This window comes from Callospermophilus lateralis, chromosome 10 (genome assembly GCF_048772815.1).
Source record: "Callospermophilus lateralis isolate mCalLat2 chromosome 10, mCalLat2.hap1, whole genome shotgun sequence".
In the NCBI taxonomy this organism is placed as follows: domain Eukaryota; kingdom Metazoa; phylum Chordata; class Mammalia; order Rodentia; family Sciuridae; genus Callospermophilus; species Callospermophilus lateralis.
In genome coordinates this window covers 19,987,243-20,008,009 of record NC_135314.1, presented here as the reverse complement: position 1 = coordinate 20,008,009, position 20,767 = coordinate 19,987,243, and the positions used below count along the sequence as shown (strand labels likewise).

Here is a 20,767-nt window from a genome sequence, read left to right as displayed (position 1 = left end):
AAACAATTACAACATTAATTTACAGAGTGCTTAGAGATGGGGAGTGCTTTCTGATCATGGGATATTGACTATATCTGAGATCATGCTAGTATTTTATCTCTTGGTAAAGGATATGTCTAGATAGGTATTATAGTTTGAAATTTAAATATCCCCCTGTAGGTCATGTGTTGAAGGAAAGGTCCCCAGCTGAAAGTTAATTAGATGGTAGAAAATTTAGGAGACAGATCTTAGAGACAGAAGTTTGGTCACCAGAGTTATGTTCTTAAAAGGTATATAGAGATCCTTACCCCTTCCCTGCACCCCCACCTCTTATGTTTTAATTTTCAGCTGACATGAAGTAAGCAATTTTCTCTGCCATACAGCATGACCATGATGTCATGTGTTTCCACAGGCCCAAAGTAATGAGGTAAAGTGAAAATGACCATGAATAGAAATTTCTGAAACTATAAGCCAAAACCAATCTCTCCTTATTTTATTTTCTCAGTGAGATGGAAGGCTGACTAGCATAATATGTAGATACAATTTTAAGGACTTCATCAATTCGCACACCTATGATTTGTGCATATTTTGTAGAGAAGTTTTTCACTTTAATAAAATACTGAAAAAGAGAAAGTTCATTATCACCTCCATGGGAAAAAAGATTATATGCAGACAGAGAGGAAAAAGGATACTGCTGAAATTGATTGCATGATTATGGTGGCTTGAAAATATTGGAGGATTGATTAGATTCATCATAAGTTTTGGAAGCAACACATTCTGTATCAGGGTAAATACAAATATTTGTAAAACCCAGTATAGATCTTATTTCTATTTCTGAGTAGAAGTTGTTTCAGTAAGAACATAAAGAAAATGCAGGATTTTTTTTTGACTTATAAACAAAATGGCTTCTATGGAAAATGTTCTTTCTTGTTCTCAATTATTTTTAAATTAAGAAAAATAGCATTATAATTCCTAATCTTGCACGACTAATTCGTTAAAATGTGCTTTATTTTACCCTTGTAACTATTTTAAGAATACGGTCATTCTAATTTTTTTCTCCCTTCTTCAATAAGACATTTTAATTTTGCTTTGCATCTCCTCTACTAATTGTTTTCTAAATCAGGCAAGTTAATATATCTCAATAGTCCAGAATTTCCACTTTTGGAACAAAAGAGTCTGGAATAATAGCTTAGGTAATAATCTAATGGCTATATTTATAGTACAAAAACATTAGGAAGTTGCCAAATTGCAGCAATTTCTGGAAGAATGTCAGTGGATTAACAAAACACAACCTAAGTAGCTTCCTTTCCTCTCACTTCTCATTCTCTGCCCTTTTCTACCCTATTACCATAGACTTGCAATGATAAAGGTTATGTCAAGCTGTATTAATTTTTGATGAATTAAATTTTTAAAAGAATATAAATTTAGTAGTTTCAATAAACATACATTAGTTAAGTCAAAATTTCTGTAAGATTTCTGTGCATGTTTTAAATTCTTCTTCTACAATGCTACAATCAAGGTTAGACTACATTTGGAAGCATAGTCCACCATAAACAGACCTCTGTCCTCCAAAGATTCACATCTGTCTCACAAGTAAAATACAGTTATTCTCCCTGCCCATAAAATGTCATCAAGAGTTTTAACCCAGTATAATATATACTCAAAGTCTAGAACTCATCTCTGAGATTACAAATGAATAGGTTTATTATCCTGCTGTTGGAAATAGGATTTAGAGCATTTGACAATCTCTCTCTCTCTCTCTCTCTCTCTCTCTCAATTTTATTTTGTGTGGTCTCCAGTACTAATTAACAGTGTTTCTATTAAAATTATTTTCTTAAGAACTTTATATTTCTCCCATGGAATTAACTAAGTTTTACTCCATTACACAAAACACCTATCCATAATAATTTTAAGATAAAGTCTTCTTAATCTGGAGTTCTGGCTCAGATGGCTAAAGGAAAAGAACCCAAGTTGGCCAGATAAGTTACAGTTTGACAGCAGGTTTCTGCATACCTTTAATCTCTTTGTAAAGCAATTTGAATGGCTAAACACTCTCATATTTCAACCTTCCTGAGGATTAAGAAAAATTTGTAACTTAATCTTCTGGTCTTTTTCTGTAACTATGTTTGTTGGGAGTTTTAAAAAGACACCTGTAAATTTTAGCGTCATTTTCCATCTGGAGAAACTGAGAATATCCCAAATCATCACATGCTGTTGTTGTTTTACAGAACCTCCTGAAATTTATCTCATTCCTATTCTATTTTATTACAAATACCAAGAAGAAACCAGACAGTATTTTTCCACTCTGTTTGTAAATATTACACTCATTAGGCATAATCTCAACTTTCAACATTATTGCAGCCAATAATGTAATTAATTTTTTTCTAATAACATGCCTGTTATTTACTTTGGGGGTTTCACCTATAGCATCCTTCAGATCCAGATATGTACAAGCAGTCATCTTGCCTTAATTGCAGCCTTAACATACAGATTTTTAACAGTGTGTCCAAGTTGTTCTTGTTGATCTTGTTCTTCAAAAATTTTCCCATCTACATCTGCTCCCCATTTCCAAAGTCATTCACACATTTTTAGATATTTCTTTTAGCAATATTCCACCTTCATGAACTAGAATCTTTATTAGTTTTAATTTTCTTAATAACAAATTATCACATGCTCAATACTTAAACACATTTTAATATCTCATAATTTCTATGGGTCCTAGTCTTGGTCATGGCTTATCTGAACACTCTGCAAACTGCAATCAGAATTGTGGCTATAGGTAGGTTCATTTCTGGAGACTCAAATGGAAAGAAATCTGCTTCTGAATTTGCATTGTTGTTGACAGTATCACTCATCTGTATCTCCCAGAGACTACTTCAGTTCCTTGTTATTGAGACTACTCAATGTAGTTGTTTTATCAAAGGTTTTAAGGGAACAAGAGACTCTAGTAACACAAATGCAACATTTCTATGCAATATATACCCCTATAGTCAGGTACAAATAATTATTCATGCAAGAATTTATATTTGTAATTTCTTTAAATTATGAAAGTAAAAATATGACTTTCATACTTGAAACCTTTGTAAGTGTACAACACAGCATTGTAAATTATACATGATTTTGTACAGCAAGTTCCCAAGAGTTTCTCATCTGGTGTGGTTATGACTTTTCACTCATTGAAACACAACTTCCTATTTCCTCTCTCTCCTTTCTGGGAAATCATCATTCAAATTTCTGAATTGATGAGTTTGGTTTCCCTCATGTAAATAGAATCCTACTGTAGTTGGTTTATTTAATTTAGTACATAATCCTCAAGTTTCATTCTTCTTGCAACATAAGACAGATTTTGCTTTTTTATTTCAATAATATTTCATCATATGCTTATGCCTTAATCTCTTTACCCATTCAACTATATGTGGACTTTTAGGTTATTTCCACCTCTAGACTACTGGGATTAGTACCATAGTACACTGGAATGCAAGTACTCTTCAAGATATGTTTTCAGTTTTTTAAAAAAACCATAATGGGTTATATTGTTGGGTCATATGTTAATTCTATTTTTTATTTTTTAAGAAAAGTTACGCTAATTCTATACCAGCTTTACTAATTTAGAGTCTTGAAACATTGCATAATGATTCCACTTCCTCCCCATTCTTTCCTACACTTATTTTCTATTGTTTTCTTTCTTGTGTTTTGAACAGTAAGATGACTATATTTAAAATAAGGTTTTGTATATCTCAGAATAATAAGAAGAGGGAATTTTTTTAATGTTCCCTTCACAAAGAAATGATAAATATATAAAGCAATGGATATGCTCATTATCCAGATTTGGTAATTGCACATTGCTTTTGATTTCAATAATTGTCATCCTAACAGGTGCGAGTTATCTCATTTTAGTTTTGATTTGTATTTTTCTGAAAATTAGTAATGTTTTATATTCTTTCATATACTTGTTGGTTCATTTCTATGGCTGCTTCGAGAAATATGTATTCTAGTCCTTTGTCCATTTTAAATTGGTGGTTGATATTTTTATTTGCTAGTGAGTTAAAGCAGTGCCTTATATATGTTGGAAATTAACTCCTTATGAGATATAGGACTTGCAAATATCTTCTCCTATTTGTTATCTTTAATTTTTACACTGTTTATTGTTTTCTTTTTTTAAAACAGAATATTTTGCACAGTATTAATTACTGAAAGGGGAGTTCCCTCCACCAGTTAGTAATTGGAGAAAGATTTGGGAGAACTCTAATTTCTGCAGAAGTTCTTAAGTCTGTCAGAATGATTTGCACAAATCCATTTACCAAAGTATGAGACCCTTGAAAGAGAATACTTAAGCACTGTTACACAAAACCACTGTATTATTCACAGAAAAGCATCAAGATTCAATAGCAGAATAGGAAGAAGGATGAGCCATTCCACCTTGGTTCAGGAATTATGCTGCTATGGTTTGGATAATAAATATCTCTTAAAGGTTTCTGTGGTAATGACAATGACCCTAAAGTGACACTACTTGGTGATGGTAGAATTTTGGGAGCTGAAGCCTTAGGAGAGGTCCTCTGCATTGCTCTAATTATTATTATTTTTTCCATAATACAAAGTCATTAGTTGCTTATGTTATTTTATTTATCTTAGAATTGATAAGTTATTTTTTATTACTAATTTGTTTTTCTTTCTTTACTTTCTTTTCTTTTTTGAACTTTTAGCACTTTGATGATGATATCCCTTGTGTGTGCATTTCTTTTCATTTATATATTAGATGGAGTTGATTTAGTGATAATGGTTATTATTTTTCATTAAACTTAGAAAGTTTTCAGCCATGTTGATGTTTAATATTTTCTGCCTCTTTTCTCCCCTCTTTTTATACTTTACTTTTTATGGTATATGTTGGTGTATATCTTTCCTGTTTTGTCCACTTTTATTTAAATGTGTAATTTTCATTCCAGCTAATATTGGATTTTCTCTTCTCAGTCTGACTCATTTACGTCTTTTGGTTAGTTTATATAGATAGGAAGCTTAAAATGCCTGCCCATCGGTTAGCACTCACATTATTATGTTTTGTTTTGTTTTGTTTTTGATACTGGATATGGAACCCAGATGCAACACAACTGTATCTCCAGCCCTTGTTATATATTTATTTATGTATGTATTTATTTAATTTTTGAGTCAAGATATCATTAAGTTGTTCAGGCTGATCTCAAACTTGTGATACTCTTGCCTCAGCCTCCCTTGTAGCTGGAATTATAGATATATGCCACCACACCTGGCTCATGTTGTTTTAAACTTCCTAACATACAAAGTTAATACAAATTTCTACAAATCTCTCTTGCATATCTGTTAGCCTCACAATGTGTTCATTGTAATTTTTTGTAAGTATGTTTATCACCCACATTTCCCCTTTTTATTTTGGTACTGAGGATTGAATCCAGGGGCTCTTAATCACTAAGCCACACCTTCAGCCTTTTATTCATTTTGAGACAGTGTCTCCCTAATTTGCTTATGACCTTGCTAAATTTCTGAGGCTGGCTTTGGACTGGTAATCCTCTTGTTTCCATCTACCTCCTGACCACTAAGATTACAGGCATGAGCCATTGTATCAAAGTTTCTTTTTATTTATTACCTATACAGCATGTTTTCTTTTTTACTGCTTTGTAAATATTTAATTTTCTGGATTAAGAATATCAAAATTAATTAAGATTTATTATTAATTAAAAGTATATAAGTGAAAATAGATCATTATTTTAAAGTATTATTGATTTAATGAACAGGGGTTATTATATGTATATATCAGTTAATTTGGAATGCTACCACAAACTTACACAAAATGAATGGATCAAGAAACAAATAAATTGAAGCCAGTGACATAATATAATCTCCAAGGATAAATTTCCAGTGACCTATTTCCTCTAAGCACACTCCACTTGCCTAAAATCATTACCTGATAATCCTTTCAAATTATTAAATCTATCAAGTCAGTTAACCCACTGATCAGGTTATGACTCATAATTGAATAATTCCACCATGGATCATTGCTCCAAAGGATAATACATGAGCTTATTGGGGGGATACCTAAGATACAACCAAAACACCTTCTTTAATAATAATAAGATTTGTTGTTTTTAATCAAACAGATTTTAATCCTCTTTAGAACATAACTTATTTTGCACTTTATTTTTGTATCATCAGTACTTAGTGTAAGGAAAATAAAGACACAGAGACAAGATGCAGAGGAAGGAAAAATGGCAAAATTGCAGGATGCAGAGGAAGGAAAAATGGCAAAATTGCAGAATGGCCAAGCTGCCAACTTTATTTGTATCAATAGATTAAGTCATTGTCATCCTCAGTACATATTGTTCATTGTATTGCTAGGCAGGTTACAGACTTAGTAACATTATTATGTAGCTTATTCCTCAGTTACATACTAAGTTGCAATGTGCAATGTTAGGAGCTTTGTGTAGCTTTCAGGAAAGTCCATTGTATAAAGTTACTGTTATGTGGGTAGGTTTAGGCTCAATGAAACATTGAGGTTGTCTAACAATAGAGTTCCTTTATTCCCAGGAGCTATGTTCCTCAGATCAAGGTGGAGGCTGATAAGACTCTAACACAGTAATTTAGCTAGGACCTAAACAACTTAGTGAAAGCATATCTCAAAATAAAACATAAAAAGAGCTGGGAAAGAGCTGTTAGGTGCCTCTGGTTCAATTTCTTGTTCCAAAAACAAACAAGCAAAAAATTCTTCACATTAGATTTTTATTTAGGTATATGTTGTGTTTCAATTATATTTGATTGGAATAAAATATTCAGATTGAATGAACAGCTGAATTGTTACAGATGCTGGACTTGGAACTCCAAGCCTAAATTTCTGGGGAAACCATAGCTGGGGCAGAGTAGGGATTAGGCCTTTGTTACAGAAAAGAATGCTGAATGTAAATTTCTTCTTAAGTTAATAATAGCTTCCTGAATTTTATCCATCCCCTGAAGTCCAATTCATGTGTTACTATTGAAGTATCATGTCTCCATATTGTTAAGATGACATTTTTCATAACATTTCTGAGTTATTTATAAATTGAATCTATTTGTGGATATTTGTGTACTCTTTGAACAAATGATAAACTTTGCATTTAAAGTCCACTTGTAATGTCTTTCATACTTTGCTGCTTCCTGATAAAGTTTACCTAGAGTGTCAAAAGGGAGCCTGTAACCAAAAAAAAAAAAAAAAAAAAAACTAAACTGGAAAATCTTTGCACTTGGACAGAAAAGGAATTGATATCAAAGTTCTGTTCCTATTGTTCTCTCATGAGAACCTTATAGTTACAGGAAAATCTAATATGTAAACAATGTATCTCAATGTAAGAACACCTACATGCACATACAGTTATACACTCATGTATATACAAAAGTGCACGTCTATGTTTATGCATACAAATAGAAGTCTTTGAAACCTTAGGTGGTGTATTTCATATAGAAATAGACATAAACAGTTTATTATTCATGCAAAGATAATAGTATTTGTCTGTAAAGAAATGCAAATATAAAATAAATGCTTAGAAAAACATTACAATTGTATGGAAACCATCATAGTTATTGAGATTAAGTGATTAGAAATATGAAGTGCAATTTTTGATATTAAAAGAACTACAATCACATTTCTTAAATAAATTTCAATTAAAAAATATATATTTTTTAGTTGTTGATGAATCGTTATTTTATTTGTTTAATGTGGTGCCGAGAATTGTACCCAGTGCCTCACACATGTTAGGCAAGTGCTATTCCACTGAGCTACAACCCTAGCCCTATTATAATTTTCAGTTTTTTAAAGATTAATTTTGACTTCAGTTTGCATTCATAAGACTCAAAGATATATCTGCAGAATTGCAGACATTCTCTGTGACAAAAATTAAGTTTGTGAAGGCATTTATTTGTATATTCTTAGATTAGTGTGCACATTTTGCAGAGTTCCTTACCTGTTTTGTTTTTGTTATCATGCATTTTTATTATTTTGTACTCTTTGAACAAATATAAAGAGTAAATATACCTTTTAAATCACTGAAGAAATACTATGTGGATATATTCAATTTATAGTTTAGGAAGATGTTAAGAACAATTACTCTTAGATGCTAGGATATATCATTGAATGTAAAATAGTTATATCATCACAAAATATTTTGCTTTTTAATATAGAGAAAAAAAAATAAAAACCTAGTTTACCTGTATTAAGTCACTATTGCTGCTCATTATAACTGTTTATGTATACTTTTTCAATCTACAAAATGTCTTGAAAATTTTCTTGCAAATATCTTAAATATGATTCAGAAATCAGATTTACTTTATGCTTATTTTTATGATGATTGCAAATGGAACAGATGGCATTTTATTTGTAGAACACTATGCCAGAAACGACACTTAGAATCATTTAATTTGAAGTTCAATATTCTTGTTTAAAATAGAAAAAAGTTAAAATTATTGACATAAATTATTTACTTTTTTCTTTAAGATATTTCATCACGATTATTGTAAATTTGGTATTCAAAATATATATATATATATATGTGTCACTGCAATTTTTAAAAAGTATACTTAGTTAATATTTAAGAGATATTTTAACGTAAACACCACTTCTATGACCCATCATTTTATTTGAAATAAACACAGGAACCATCATAATTTGAATTTTGCTTAAAAAACTATGAATTTTAAACAAATAATGAGTAGCAAAGCAAATCTCTTTGTCTCAATTTGACAATTCAAATAGTCAAATGAGAAGCTAAACTTTCTTTAATGGTACTTCCTTTTGTCAATCCACAATCACGTTTATATACACAAATCTTAAATAATATTTTCTTCTACATACATGAATTGAATTATTTTCTTGCTATTACAGATTTGACCTTTTCCTAGAGACTGACCAAGGTCAACTTTAAATCAAGTTGTTGATGAATTGGACAACTAATAATTAACAAGCTTTTTGATAAATTGAATTACTTAAAGAGGACAAAGCAGGAAACAGAGTAACTTACATTTTTGCACAAACAATATAATACCCAACAGGGACGAGAAGAGTCCAAAAGATCTCCTCCATACACTCCTAAGCCTGGCCATGTATTAGTACTCCATGTGGGTTACTCCTAAAATAAGGTGGAATATCAGATCTTTCTCACTATTACCAAGAGATGGGATACCATCTTTGGATGACATTAAAAATATATTCACCATCTCTGTTGTTATCTTTACTATATGATCCTCCAAATTATTTCATGTAGATTACTACAAAAGACAAGAGTCTTTTAGGAAAACTGTTTCTAGCTTCCACAACTATTTCCTTAAAGCCTATTCTTAACAAGGAAACAAATATAAAACAAAGCTGTCTTATTTTTTCTATTTTTTTCCCTCAAAAGTCTTTTTCTCAGTGAGGAATACACTAAAATTCTATTATTTTTATTCTCTTTCTTGGAACTTCAGTTTTCTTTAGTTTGCTCTATTCTATTTATTTTTATGTATAAAATTTTTCAGCTATCATATTAGCTAACATGATTCTGTTTTGATTCATGGTCTGTTTAACTCTGATAAGATATAACTGTACAAACATAAAACTCAGCTTTAATCACTGAACTTCTTGGTATATAATAACATGAATTACATGTTGAATAAATGGATGGGTGGATGAAAGACTGTGATTGGTATGTGAAGAGTCAGTCTTATTCCTGCTTGAGTATTTGTTGAGTAGACAAAAAGGAATCTATGCCAAGTTTGTCATTCACTGGAGGGGTCAAATGTTTTTCTTGCCAAAATTGTAATTTTGTAAGGAGTTAAATTGAAATAATTTGTAAGATGTTAAGCCAAAATAAATCTATATAGTCTTGTAGTATAACCAAGATCTGAAAAATTAAATTTAATCCAGACATACTATAAGATGATAGAGCAAGATGAGAAAACTGGAAGATGGAAATAAAATACTACATTCTCCAAAAAACACATTTTATATCACTTTTACAACTCTACCTATGTATCTAATTATCTATCATTATATGTAATCTTCATATTAGTTTAAGATCTACAAAATTCTGTAAGTAATATATTATACCCCTTCTTCTCATCTTCCAATCTAATGACAAGATCTTTTGATTTTGATTTGCAATAGAGTAAGCAAAGTCATTACTCAAATACATCATTGGACTTTTTCTTTTGTGTTATAACATAGGCAGAGGCTTTTTTAAAAAGGCTATTTTATTTAAAACATTTTATTTTTTATACCATTCAAAAGTTATTGACTATTATATGCCTAGAGAAATCTATGATATATGATTATATAATATATAATATAATATGTAAATTAAAATGTAACTATTAAATATTTAATGTTATTGAACATAATAAAATGTTAGGAGAAAATGAGAGTTAGCTGGCTAGAAATAGATATAAAATGATGACTATAAAATCATAATTATCTTTTCTATATGAAATAAATTAAGTCTGAATTTAGGAAAAAAATCCCTTTTAAGAACAGAAATTCAAAAGTCATTATAATCATTATCAAACAAATATGTTAGGCCCTTGACAATACAGTTCCTCAACACTAAACAATTAAATCACTTCCATCCCAAATGTATGGAAACCAAGAATAATGGTGTCCTATCGTTAAAAAAAATATATTTTCTATGTAAACAAGGCAAAATTGTAACTCTAAATCTATTTAGAAGCCTGAATATATAGTAAAACAGTATAGACCCTTGGATATTTGGGATTATGTTTCCTTTTTGTTCTAAGGTAGAGTTCAAGTGAATTGAAGAGCTAAATTGTTCATGTATGTGCTCACCTTATATGATAAATCTGAAGTATTCTTTTTTTTAATAACTCAGGAAGATGAACACATCAATTAAAATTATACTGTGAAGACTTGCAGGATACATCCATCAGTTTCAGTGGGAATGCAGATTTGGAGATGATCCAATGGATCCATTGAGAACCACAGTATTCAGTAAGAAGGATGTTTACACAACAGTTTAACACTGGAATGGGACCAAATACCAACAACCTTCAACTTTGATTCTCCTTAAAACCACAGTTCTAAGCAATTGAAACTATAAAAATGAAGTTCTTAGGGGGAAAAAATGCATGGAGGGAAGTTCTTAAAAGGGATTGAAACAATATTTGTTCTAAGTTTGTCCCAAGTATGTTGCTCTGGAGTACCTTGAATTTATGAGCCATTAGAACAGAAACGAAGATGAAGATTGAATCAGTTCAGTCTGTGCGCATTTCTTTTCCACAGACTCCTCTCTCTCTCTTTTTTTTTTTTTTTACAATCCCTTCACTTTTATTTTAAATCTGCAGTTTGTTACAGAGGGACCTGTTATTCATCCATTTACTCATTTTACAAGCAGGGAAACTGAGTTTTTGAGAGGAGCTAGGTCCTGGATGGAATCACGTATGCTGGTGGTAAAGTCAGACTCACAGACCAGATCTTCTGACCCAGCTATGGTCAGCCTGCTAAAAGATTCCTTCTCCCTCCTGGTTTCCCTTTCATCTCATAGGTAGAGAGGGCCTCACTTAAACATTCTGGGGTCTTAGTCTTTTCCCCACCCTTATTTGAGTGGAGGATTTGAGTAAGAAGACAAAAGAGCTCTAAGTTGAATGAAAGGTCCATGTGTGAGGAAGGCATGAACTTTGGAGCATGTTGGGGGCAGAGTGACCCCTGGACCTTGCCCTCCTGTCTATAGCATTGTAAAAGGATGAGCATTTTCCCTTGCATCCTCTCAGCTCTCACCATATGATATTTGTCCCAGCTCCCAATGGTCTGTGACCCCAAGTCCTCTCTCAGCACATGCCACCAAGGGAAGCAGCAAGAAAGGCTTGTAACGGAAGTTGTCAGAAGACCAGTCAACCCCCAAGATCAAGAAGAAGCAGCAGCCAGAGATCAGGGAAGGCTTAGAGGGAGCTATTTTATCAGAAAAGCCCTCCATGCCTTCCAAAGGGACATCAAAGGCAGACAAAGCAAGTGGCATCCAAAAGGAAAAGAAGGGGAAGGAATTTTGTGACCCCCAAGGGGCCCAAAACAAGCCAGAGGGGAGCTGCGGATGGTGAAGGTCAAGGTTGGAGATCCAAATGACCCAAGAAGCAAAAGCAAGAAGAAGAAATCTGATAAAGATAAGTAAGCCCGTGTCCTTAGACCCATGCTGAGTGTGTCCAGGCCCCTCAGAAAACTGTTGGTTTTCCACCCATACAGAGGAAGATCCCTGGGAAGTGATTTGTTCAGGGTCTTGGGGGCAGCTAGTGGCAAAGCCAGGAAAGAATCCAAAGCACCTGGTTCTATGGGGAATGCCAGCTCCTCAAAGCCCAGAAATCTCTCTTTGCATCTGGTAGTCACATTCATTTCCAGCTTCAGGCTTCTAGTAGGTCCAGGCTCAGGCTGCATCCGGACCATTGCAGAGAATGGTATCCTCTACCCTTGTGGCCCATGTCAGATTTTGGAAGAGCCTGTTTTTTCAGCCAGCTGTGGGGTGCTTATTGGACCAGAACGCCTGAGTCCTTTTCATCTCTCTAGACTTCATTTTCTCATTTATTGATACCTCTGCTGGAGTCTGCACTCAGTGGGTCCTTGTAAGTCTTCACGCCAGCACAAGTCCTAGAGAACTGAGGCTCAGAGTAGCAGTCTTCTCATGGTCACAGGTCTTCACTGGCTCCAAATTGGCCACCCTTAGCACACTGTGGGCATTGGAGTTTAACCAGTTTGACACAGATTCATTGTGAATCTCTTCTTCTTTCCTCAGGATTATTTGTGGGTGTCTTCCATCGAATGGCATCTGTTAGCCTGGGAGGGTTCATCTTTCTGGGTGCCTACGACCAGACCCACTGCCGGCTGTCAGACATGGGCAGAGAGTTCCTGAGTGGATGCCAGTCGTGCACTTCCATGAAGAAAGGGGCCCCCGTGAGAGCCCTGCCTTCTGGGCAGCAGCAGAACCTGTGCTGAAGCCCAAAGATGCTGTGACTGTGACCCTGGTACCCAGGGTCAGACTGGCTGGAGTTGTCATCAGGGTGCCACAAAGAAGAATGTGTGTCACGGTGGGACTCTGAACAGCCCCTCAGAACCCCTTAATAAATGTGCCTGCAGTGCCACAGCCAGCCTGGCAAAGCTTGCATTTGATCTGTATATGATGTGTCATTTCCTACCACCTGGTGGTGGATGCTGTAGAGAGATTGTTACAATTTGAAAAGAATGACAAGGGGAAGGGGGAAGTGGGGTGTGGGCACAAAAGCTGTGCATGTGGGCATTTCTCCCTGGGGTCAGTTCCTGTGGTGTAAGGTTAGAGCTCTGTCTAAAAAGCACCTCCGGCAGGTGCAGACAGGCATTCTTCCTGTTAACCAGGCGCTATGTTCAATGACCCTCAGGTGGCACCTAACAGCACGTGGTCCAGTGACCCATGTGGTGTGTGAGAGGAAGTGGGCATCTGCAGCTTCAGTGGCTAAATAGGGACATGAAGTCCCTGAGGAAGGCTTATTCCTGCTCCACTGCGCTGCCTCCAGGCTTAGACGCGACCTGGACCAGTGCTGGAAACAGCAGTGCTTCGTCTTCTTAGTGGAGTCATCCCATCACTCTCGATGTCCTCATTGGCCCGATGGCCACCATCAGTCCTGACCACAGTTTCTTGCTGGTCAGAAAGGGTCCCCTGAGAAGAGAGGTAGCTTGGAACACCTGGTGGCACAAAGGTTTCACCTGTGTTGGTGACGCTGTGCTGCTCGCTCTTCTTCCTGATTTGGTAGATGATGCACACCCACACCACAGACGTCAGAATGATCCTTCCTGCAGCCAGGTGTGGGCAAGATGCTCAGCTGGCTGTGAGTGCGCTCTGTGCCAAGGAGTTAGATATCTCACAGGTGTAGGGGCCTGCATCCTCCACCACCATGTTCTAGACCACCAGCAGCTGGCTGCCAGGGGTGAAGTGGCGCCTGTGGGTAAGGCTCAGTGGGCGGTCACCCTTGAGCCAGGTGATGTCGGGTGAGGGGCTGCTGGCCACTTTTCACTGGAGGGCTACCATCTCCTCAACAGACACCACACAGTCTTGCAAGGGAACCACCAAGGATGGGGTCTCTGCCAGAGGTCAAGAGACCTCACGCTCACTCGGGGGCCTCAGCGCAGTGGGTCTGCTTGGTTCTCTAGACATGGCACAATCCCACCACAGAGCTTCTGTCAGAGAAGCAGATTCCCTATCTCAGGTCACAAAGATGCTCCTGTTCCCAAACTGGCCTGTGTCCCTGTTCTCGACTAAGACCACACCCCTCCTGCATGCTGTCTGGTCTCCAGTTGCTCAAGGCTCTGGCATTGCACTGTCCTTTAGTATTTTTAAAGAGATAGAGCCAGATGTGGTGGCACACGCCAGTAATCCCTACAGGTTGGGAGGCCGAGGCAAGGAGGATTGTGTGTTCAAAGCCAGCCTCAGCGAAACCAAGGCACTAAGCAATTCAGTGAGACCTGGTCTCTAAATAAAATACAAAATATGGCTGGGGGTGTGGTTCAGTGGCTCAATGCCTCTTGGTTCTATCCCCAGTACCAAAAATATTTTTCTTTAAAAAGAGGAAGAATCCTAAAAGCAGCCCCAAATTTTACACAGTAGAAACACCTTCCATTAACCCCTAGGCTCCAAAGAGCAACTCCACAGCGTTTGCCCTAGGTGCTACTTAAGACCCCCCCCCCCCCCCCACACACACACACATACACACACTCGGAGTACATCAGGGGTTGAACCTAAGACAGTCAGGGTGACATTCGCTGACACAGAGCCTGCTGAGTTCTGGGCAGTGCAGCTGTAAATGCCCATTTTCACATCAGTGATGAAAACACACGTTGTCTTCTGGAATGACATGCATGTGATGTTTCTGAGCCGCAGGGAAGACTCAGCCTCTGTCCTTCTGCCAGGCAATCTGGGGTTTGGGATGGCCGGTGGCAGCACACTCAAGGGGAGCCCTGGTGCCTGTCCGGATGGTGATGTCTTGGGGCCTTTTGGTAAATGATGGCAGCACGTTCACCGTGAGCCGGGCCTTATGAGAGTAGGCGGAGCCAAGGTGGTAGGTGATAAGACACTGGTGGTGGCCCTTATGCCACGACGTGACAGGCCGGAGGTGCAGGATGGTGGTGTACTCCATCATTCCCCATCCTGCACGCGTTCATGGGAGAAGTTCGTGTCTGCATTGACCAGAAGCTCATTGTCTTTCTTCCAGGCAAACGTCTGGGGGAGTTGCTGCTGCTGACTGCTGAGCACGTGAACTGGATGTCCTTGCCCACTTTGGCTGTTGTCCTCTTTGGCTGCACGATGATCTGTGGAGGTGCTCCAGGCCTTCCAGCCCCATGAATGCTCTCTTTGCCATGGACTTGATCTTGTTCCCAATGAGAGTCAGCTTGCTGAGGCTGTCAAGGCCTGTGAAGGTGCCCCTGGTGTCCTGTATTGTGCTTGAGATCTCATTATGGTCCAGGTTCCTGGCTCCTCGTCGCCCTCCCCTCTCCGGGGCCTGCGGGTCAGGCCACCTCTTCTCCTCTGAGGTCGCGGCGCAGGCCACACGGCTGAAGCCACCGCATCCTGAACAGGACCCTGCAGATCAGAACCCACCAGCTGTGACCAGCAGCTCCGCTGAGGAGAGCCCTCAGGTGAGGACCAGGACAGCGGGGTCGGGGTGGGCGCTGTGGGGACCGCCCTGGCGGCTCCGGGGACAGGCAGCCGGGACCGAGGCTCCAAGGCAGCGGCAGCGTCCTCCCGGGTCGCACCCTCGTGTGGGCGCCTAGACCGGGGCCGCTCCTGGCAGCGCACCTTCTCCTGTCACGGACCCCTGGAGCCAGACCCGACATCCGGGACCTCAGCCCCCACCCCAGACTCCTCTCTTAAAGATGATAATTCAAGACATTGAGCAAACAAACACCAAATAAATAAATAAATAAAAATTAAAAAGAAAAAAACAGATAGGTAGTTGGAATTCTATGTTAGAATGCTAGCAGTTAAATTTCACCAATAATACAGCCAGTAGAATTCAAGGTATTAGAAGCTAAAGAAGTCTAGCACTAACAGGCTCCATGGAATATTCAGAGCCTAGATTCAGGGGGAAAAAAGTTACCCAATTTAAGTCCAAGCTCCATAGTTTTTGGGGGCTTCATGTGAAATAAAAATCCAGGTGCTTTTGTTCAAACATCAGAAAATATGTGCTCTTATAAGTATTAAAATATATCTATCTATAGTTTGTCATGATTCCAATGTCATTCTAATTAAAAAAAAATTAAAAATGAATAATTAGTATATATTTTCCCATTTATATTTACATTATGCAATGTCAGTATTATCAGTTCTCTCTGGTTAGGCTGTAATAATAACAAGATACCATAAACTGGATGGCTTAAGCAAAATAATTCTTTTTTTTTTTTTTTTTTTTTTTTTTCAGTTTGGAGGCTGGAAGTCTGAGGTAGGGGTATCAGCATAGTGCCTTACTGGAGAGAGCTCTTTCACTAACATTTAGATGACAGACTTCTGGTTGTGTCCTCAAAGAGAAAAAGAAACTGAGGCAGAGATACAGAGATCTTCCTATTCATCAAAAATCATAATCTAATCAGGGCAGTGCCCCATCCTAATGACTTCATATAACCTAATCACTTTGTGAAGACCCTTTCCCCAAATAAAGTCACCTATATAGAATTGGAGCATTAACTGGATTTTAGAGGGAAATGTAGGACTGTTCCCTTTAGAGGGAAATGTAGGAAATGTAGGGAAATGGTAATGTAGGATTGTTACCTTGCACTCAGAATAAGCCTACTGCTAGTGGATGCATAGGTTCTTAATACAGTAGTGGCAATGATGCATAAAACTCACCCAACTGTCCTTCATTTCACTTCTTGGTATGTACAAATCTATCAACACTGTGTTTCGCCTACCAATGAGCAAGTTAGGACTGAAAGGAAAAGGATCTATGAGTTGCCTGTGTTTCCCATCCTTTCTGTATCAACACTTTGGACATATGGTTGGTTAATTTACAGAACCAAGATGAGAAAGAAGTAATTTGATTAAGTTCCTTATTAATTTTTTCTCCAAATACCATTGTCTTTCTTCTATGCTAAAAATCAACATGCTGTTTCAAGGGGATGGTTTGACCTTCTAAGCTGTTAGCACCTGCACAGAATCTTAGAAGTAACACATAACTAAGAAGCCCTTTCTGATTCTAGGGATCCAATCAACCACTCTTTTCTAGGAGTATTTAGTGTTTTTGAAAATTCTTAATTACAAGTTTTATTCTTCCCCTTCAAGATATAAATCTTTTAAAATTTCTCTTTCAAATTTACAACCCTGATCTGGCTTTATCAAGCATGAAGAAGCTGTTTCTTTGAAAATAATCATGAAATAAAACAGTGCTCCTATCTTCCAGTCATTATAAGAGAATAGGAGTATAAATATGGTGGGTTACTTGATACAAGTTTTAAAAGAATCCATTGCCATGAAGGTATAAAAATGCTTACTTTTCTTCTCAGTAAGACTAATAAATAAGTATGGATGACTCACAAAATTCTTCCCAACCAGCCTTAAAAAAAACTCTTCTTCCTCTTCCCCTCCTCCTCCTCCTCCTCCTCCTCTTCCTCCTTCTCCTTACTTCTTTTAGCAGAGTTGATTTCAGAATACATTCTTGTTTTTCTCCCTTACATTAAAGTTTTCTTGTTTGATTAACTCTGTCTGGTGCAAATTTTGCCTTGACCCTCTTCCTTATTTTAACATTCATTGGCTGAATTTTCATTAAATATACATCCACTGGGATTTTGGTGCTAATGGAGCTTGTGAATACAATACATGGGTGAGGATGAATGCTGGTCGCCTATATTACATATATCTTCTCTATCCACACGTATGCTCTATGTCCCATCAGATATTGTGCTATAAAAATGAACTTCCTGATGTAAAGCAACTAAAATTTTCAGGCTGGCTCCTGTGTACTATTAAGTCACATTCTGAAAAAAGATTCTCCCTACACTTGAAACTCTATGTAATGACAATGGGTCACATGCTCTTGAGAGTACTAAATATAGAACTTAGTACTCAAAGCAGGATTATACATAGTGGATGGAAACTCAAGAAATTTCAGATATGTACTATATTATCAAATCAGGAACAGAAGTGAAATTCTCAACCAAACTATGTAGAATTTCCATACTTTTTAAAGACCAATAACAGCTCACCTATGCACTTATATTTATTTAAGCTTACAGCAAAGAAGAAGATAAACCAGAGGAGCAATGAGCCATAATGTTAGAAGGGTTACAAGAACCTTATTATTTGATGGGTCTTGTTTTAAAGGTGATTCTAAAGAGGGTATATAGAAATTGAGGCCAGTTGTAGACTTAATGCTGAATTCAAATGATGGATAATTAGATGACTTGAGATTTCTATATATATTTAAATGAGGATGTAGGAAAATTATATTAAGAATGGAGTTTCAATTAAAAAGGTATTCACCATTAATGTCAGATAAAATTTGAGACATTTAGTTATTTTTGTGATTGTAAAATTTCCAGGGGTCTTTTTCCACTATTGTTATAGAGTGACCTTGACTGATTATATCTTTATACCACTAGAGTTTTTAATTTTTAATTGTGTGTATATTTATGTATAAAAATGTATTTTTTCTAAGATAGAAAAAATCTATAAGGTTGTTTAATATTTATCTGTAAGTCCTTGGGCTTATATTTTAAAAATAGGAATGGATGGATAAATTATTCAGTGTATTTTTTATTGCTACAGACTACCCAAAAAAATGTATATTTAAAAATCAATGATTCTATAGAACAAAGGGGCAAAATGATGAAATACTTTACATCTGGACACTTCAATTAGCTACTTAAACTATTGGAAGTAATCTTTTTACTGTTTGCCTAGATGAAGATACTACTTTATGATTACAATTGGGCCATCAAATAAAATGACAGTAGAAAGTCACCAAACTTACCTCTGCAACTAAAATGTACCTGCATAAAGAATTGTCAATGCTCAAGGGAAAGCTTATACAGGTTTTGTAATGATATCCTATTTAATTAGTGAATTTTTACTAGTTTCCAAACATGTGGATACTTCATAAATAATAAATGACTTAGAGTTTCTTAATGGTAGAAAGTATTTCTTAATGCATCTTTTAAATAGTATTTTATTATTATTTTGTAGATATTTACAATAGGAAAATCATAGCCATGGACAGTAGGTGAAAATAGTAGAAAAGTTTTATGAGGATGTGATTAAACATTCCATAAAATAGATGTTTCACAATGGTCTCCATTAATATTTAAATAGTGTCTAAGATGAAAAGTACATCCTGGCACAATGATTATGAGCAGTGCCTGAAAATGTTATTTAAATTTTATTTTTCTTATGAATTTCCCCTCTAATAGAGTATATCAGAAAATTTTATTACTATAATCTGCTTATCCCTACACCCCTGAGCATATCTGTAATCTATTCAACAAAGTAAACACAAATTATATTAATTCAATATATTAAAAAATTACTATACAGCACATCCCTTAAGTGCTTAATAGGTAAACTTTATGTGGTAAAGTACCATTCCTTAAATACTACTATAAACTAAAAACACAATTATGTTTTACTAATTTCCTAATTGAAATATGGATTTTTTAAGATTTTTTATTGTTATTAATTATTTTTTATCACATTATTTTACCTATACCATTTATTCTCAGAATGTATGTCTGACAATTTTCATTTTCATCATAACATTTTAATTCATAATTCTACACTGACAATCTTAAATAGAAATTAATTGCTTTATTTCCTAAGAATGGACACAGTCAGTTTCACTAGATCATAAAAAATGAGAGAGTGTTTATTCTCCAAATGAAAATTGATGCTTAGTTACCATTGAGGTGTAAGTGAAATCAAGGCAGCAATACTAATATATGCCCTAGTTTTTTTCTGCTGTAGTAAAGAAAGATAAAAGTATTTTCAAAATCAGTAATTATATAGAATTAAGAATTTGACTTTTTACAATTGAAAAAGAAAGGAGATGCTAACAAAAAGGATTATTACAAAGTGGCACATGCCTATAATTCCAGTGTTTGGGGAGACGGAGGCAGGAAAATCTCAAGTCTCAGAAATTTAGGGAGTCCCTAAGCAACTTAATGAGACTCTGTCTCAAAATAATAATAATAAAAAAAATCCATGGGAATTAGTTCAGTGGTAAAAGCATCCTCGGGTTCAAACCTCAGTGTATTCAGCACTCCCACCACCAAGCCCCCTCCAAAAAAATTATATATATATAATTTTTATATAATTATAAAATAATATAATTTTCTATAATTATATATATAATTTATATATATATATATATATATATATATATATAGAGAGAGAGAGAGAGAGAGAGAGAGAGAGAAAAGGGAAAGAATTGATTTTTTGGCTATCCTACAATGCATGAAAGGAAAAATAGGCTTATAGGAATAAAGTGATTTTGTTCAACTTTTTTGATGAGTTTGAAATATTGGTGAAGAAAAATCTTGAAATTGGGAGAAATATTACTCAAAGACTGCTGTATGTATATATTTTATATAATATTTTTAACATTTAAAATGATGGCAAAATGATTATTATAATCAACCAGATAAAATAGTATGTATTATGATATAATAAATAACTTATTTTAAAAATAAAAGATCCTGGTGCTGGGTGGATACTACAGAAGTAGTTTGATTTGCGTTGGGGGTAAATCATGCATATCCAAAGGATTTCAAAATTTTGTCACAAACTATATGTTGTGTCTTTGCATACTC

General features: G+C 35.7%; 1 pseudogene; it reads right to left on the bottom strand.

The window, feature by feature from the left end:
* Nucleotides 1–13,496: 13,496 nt before the first annotated feature.
* LOC143407761 (leucine-rich repeats and immunoglobulin-like domains protein 1) lies at nucleotides 13,497–15,808 on the bottom strand (annotated as a pseudogene).
* Nucleotides 15,809–20,767: the final 4,959 nt, after the last annotated feature.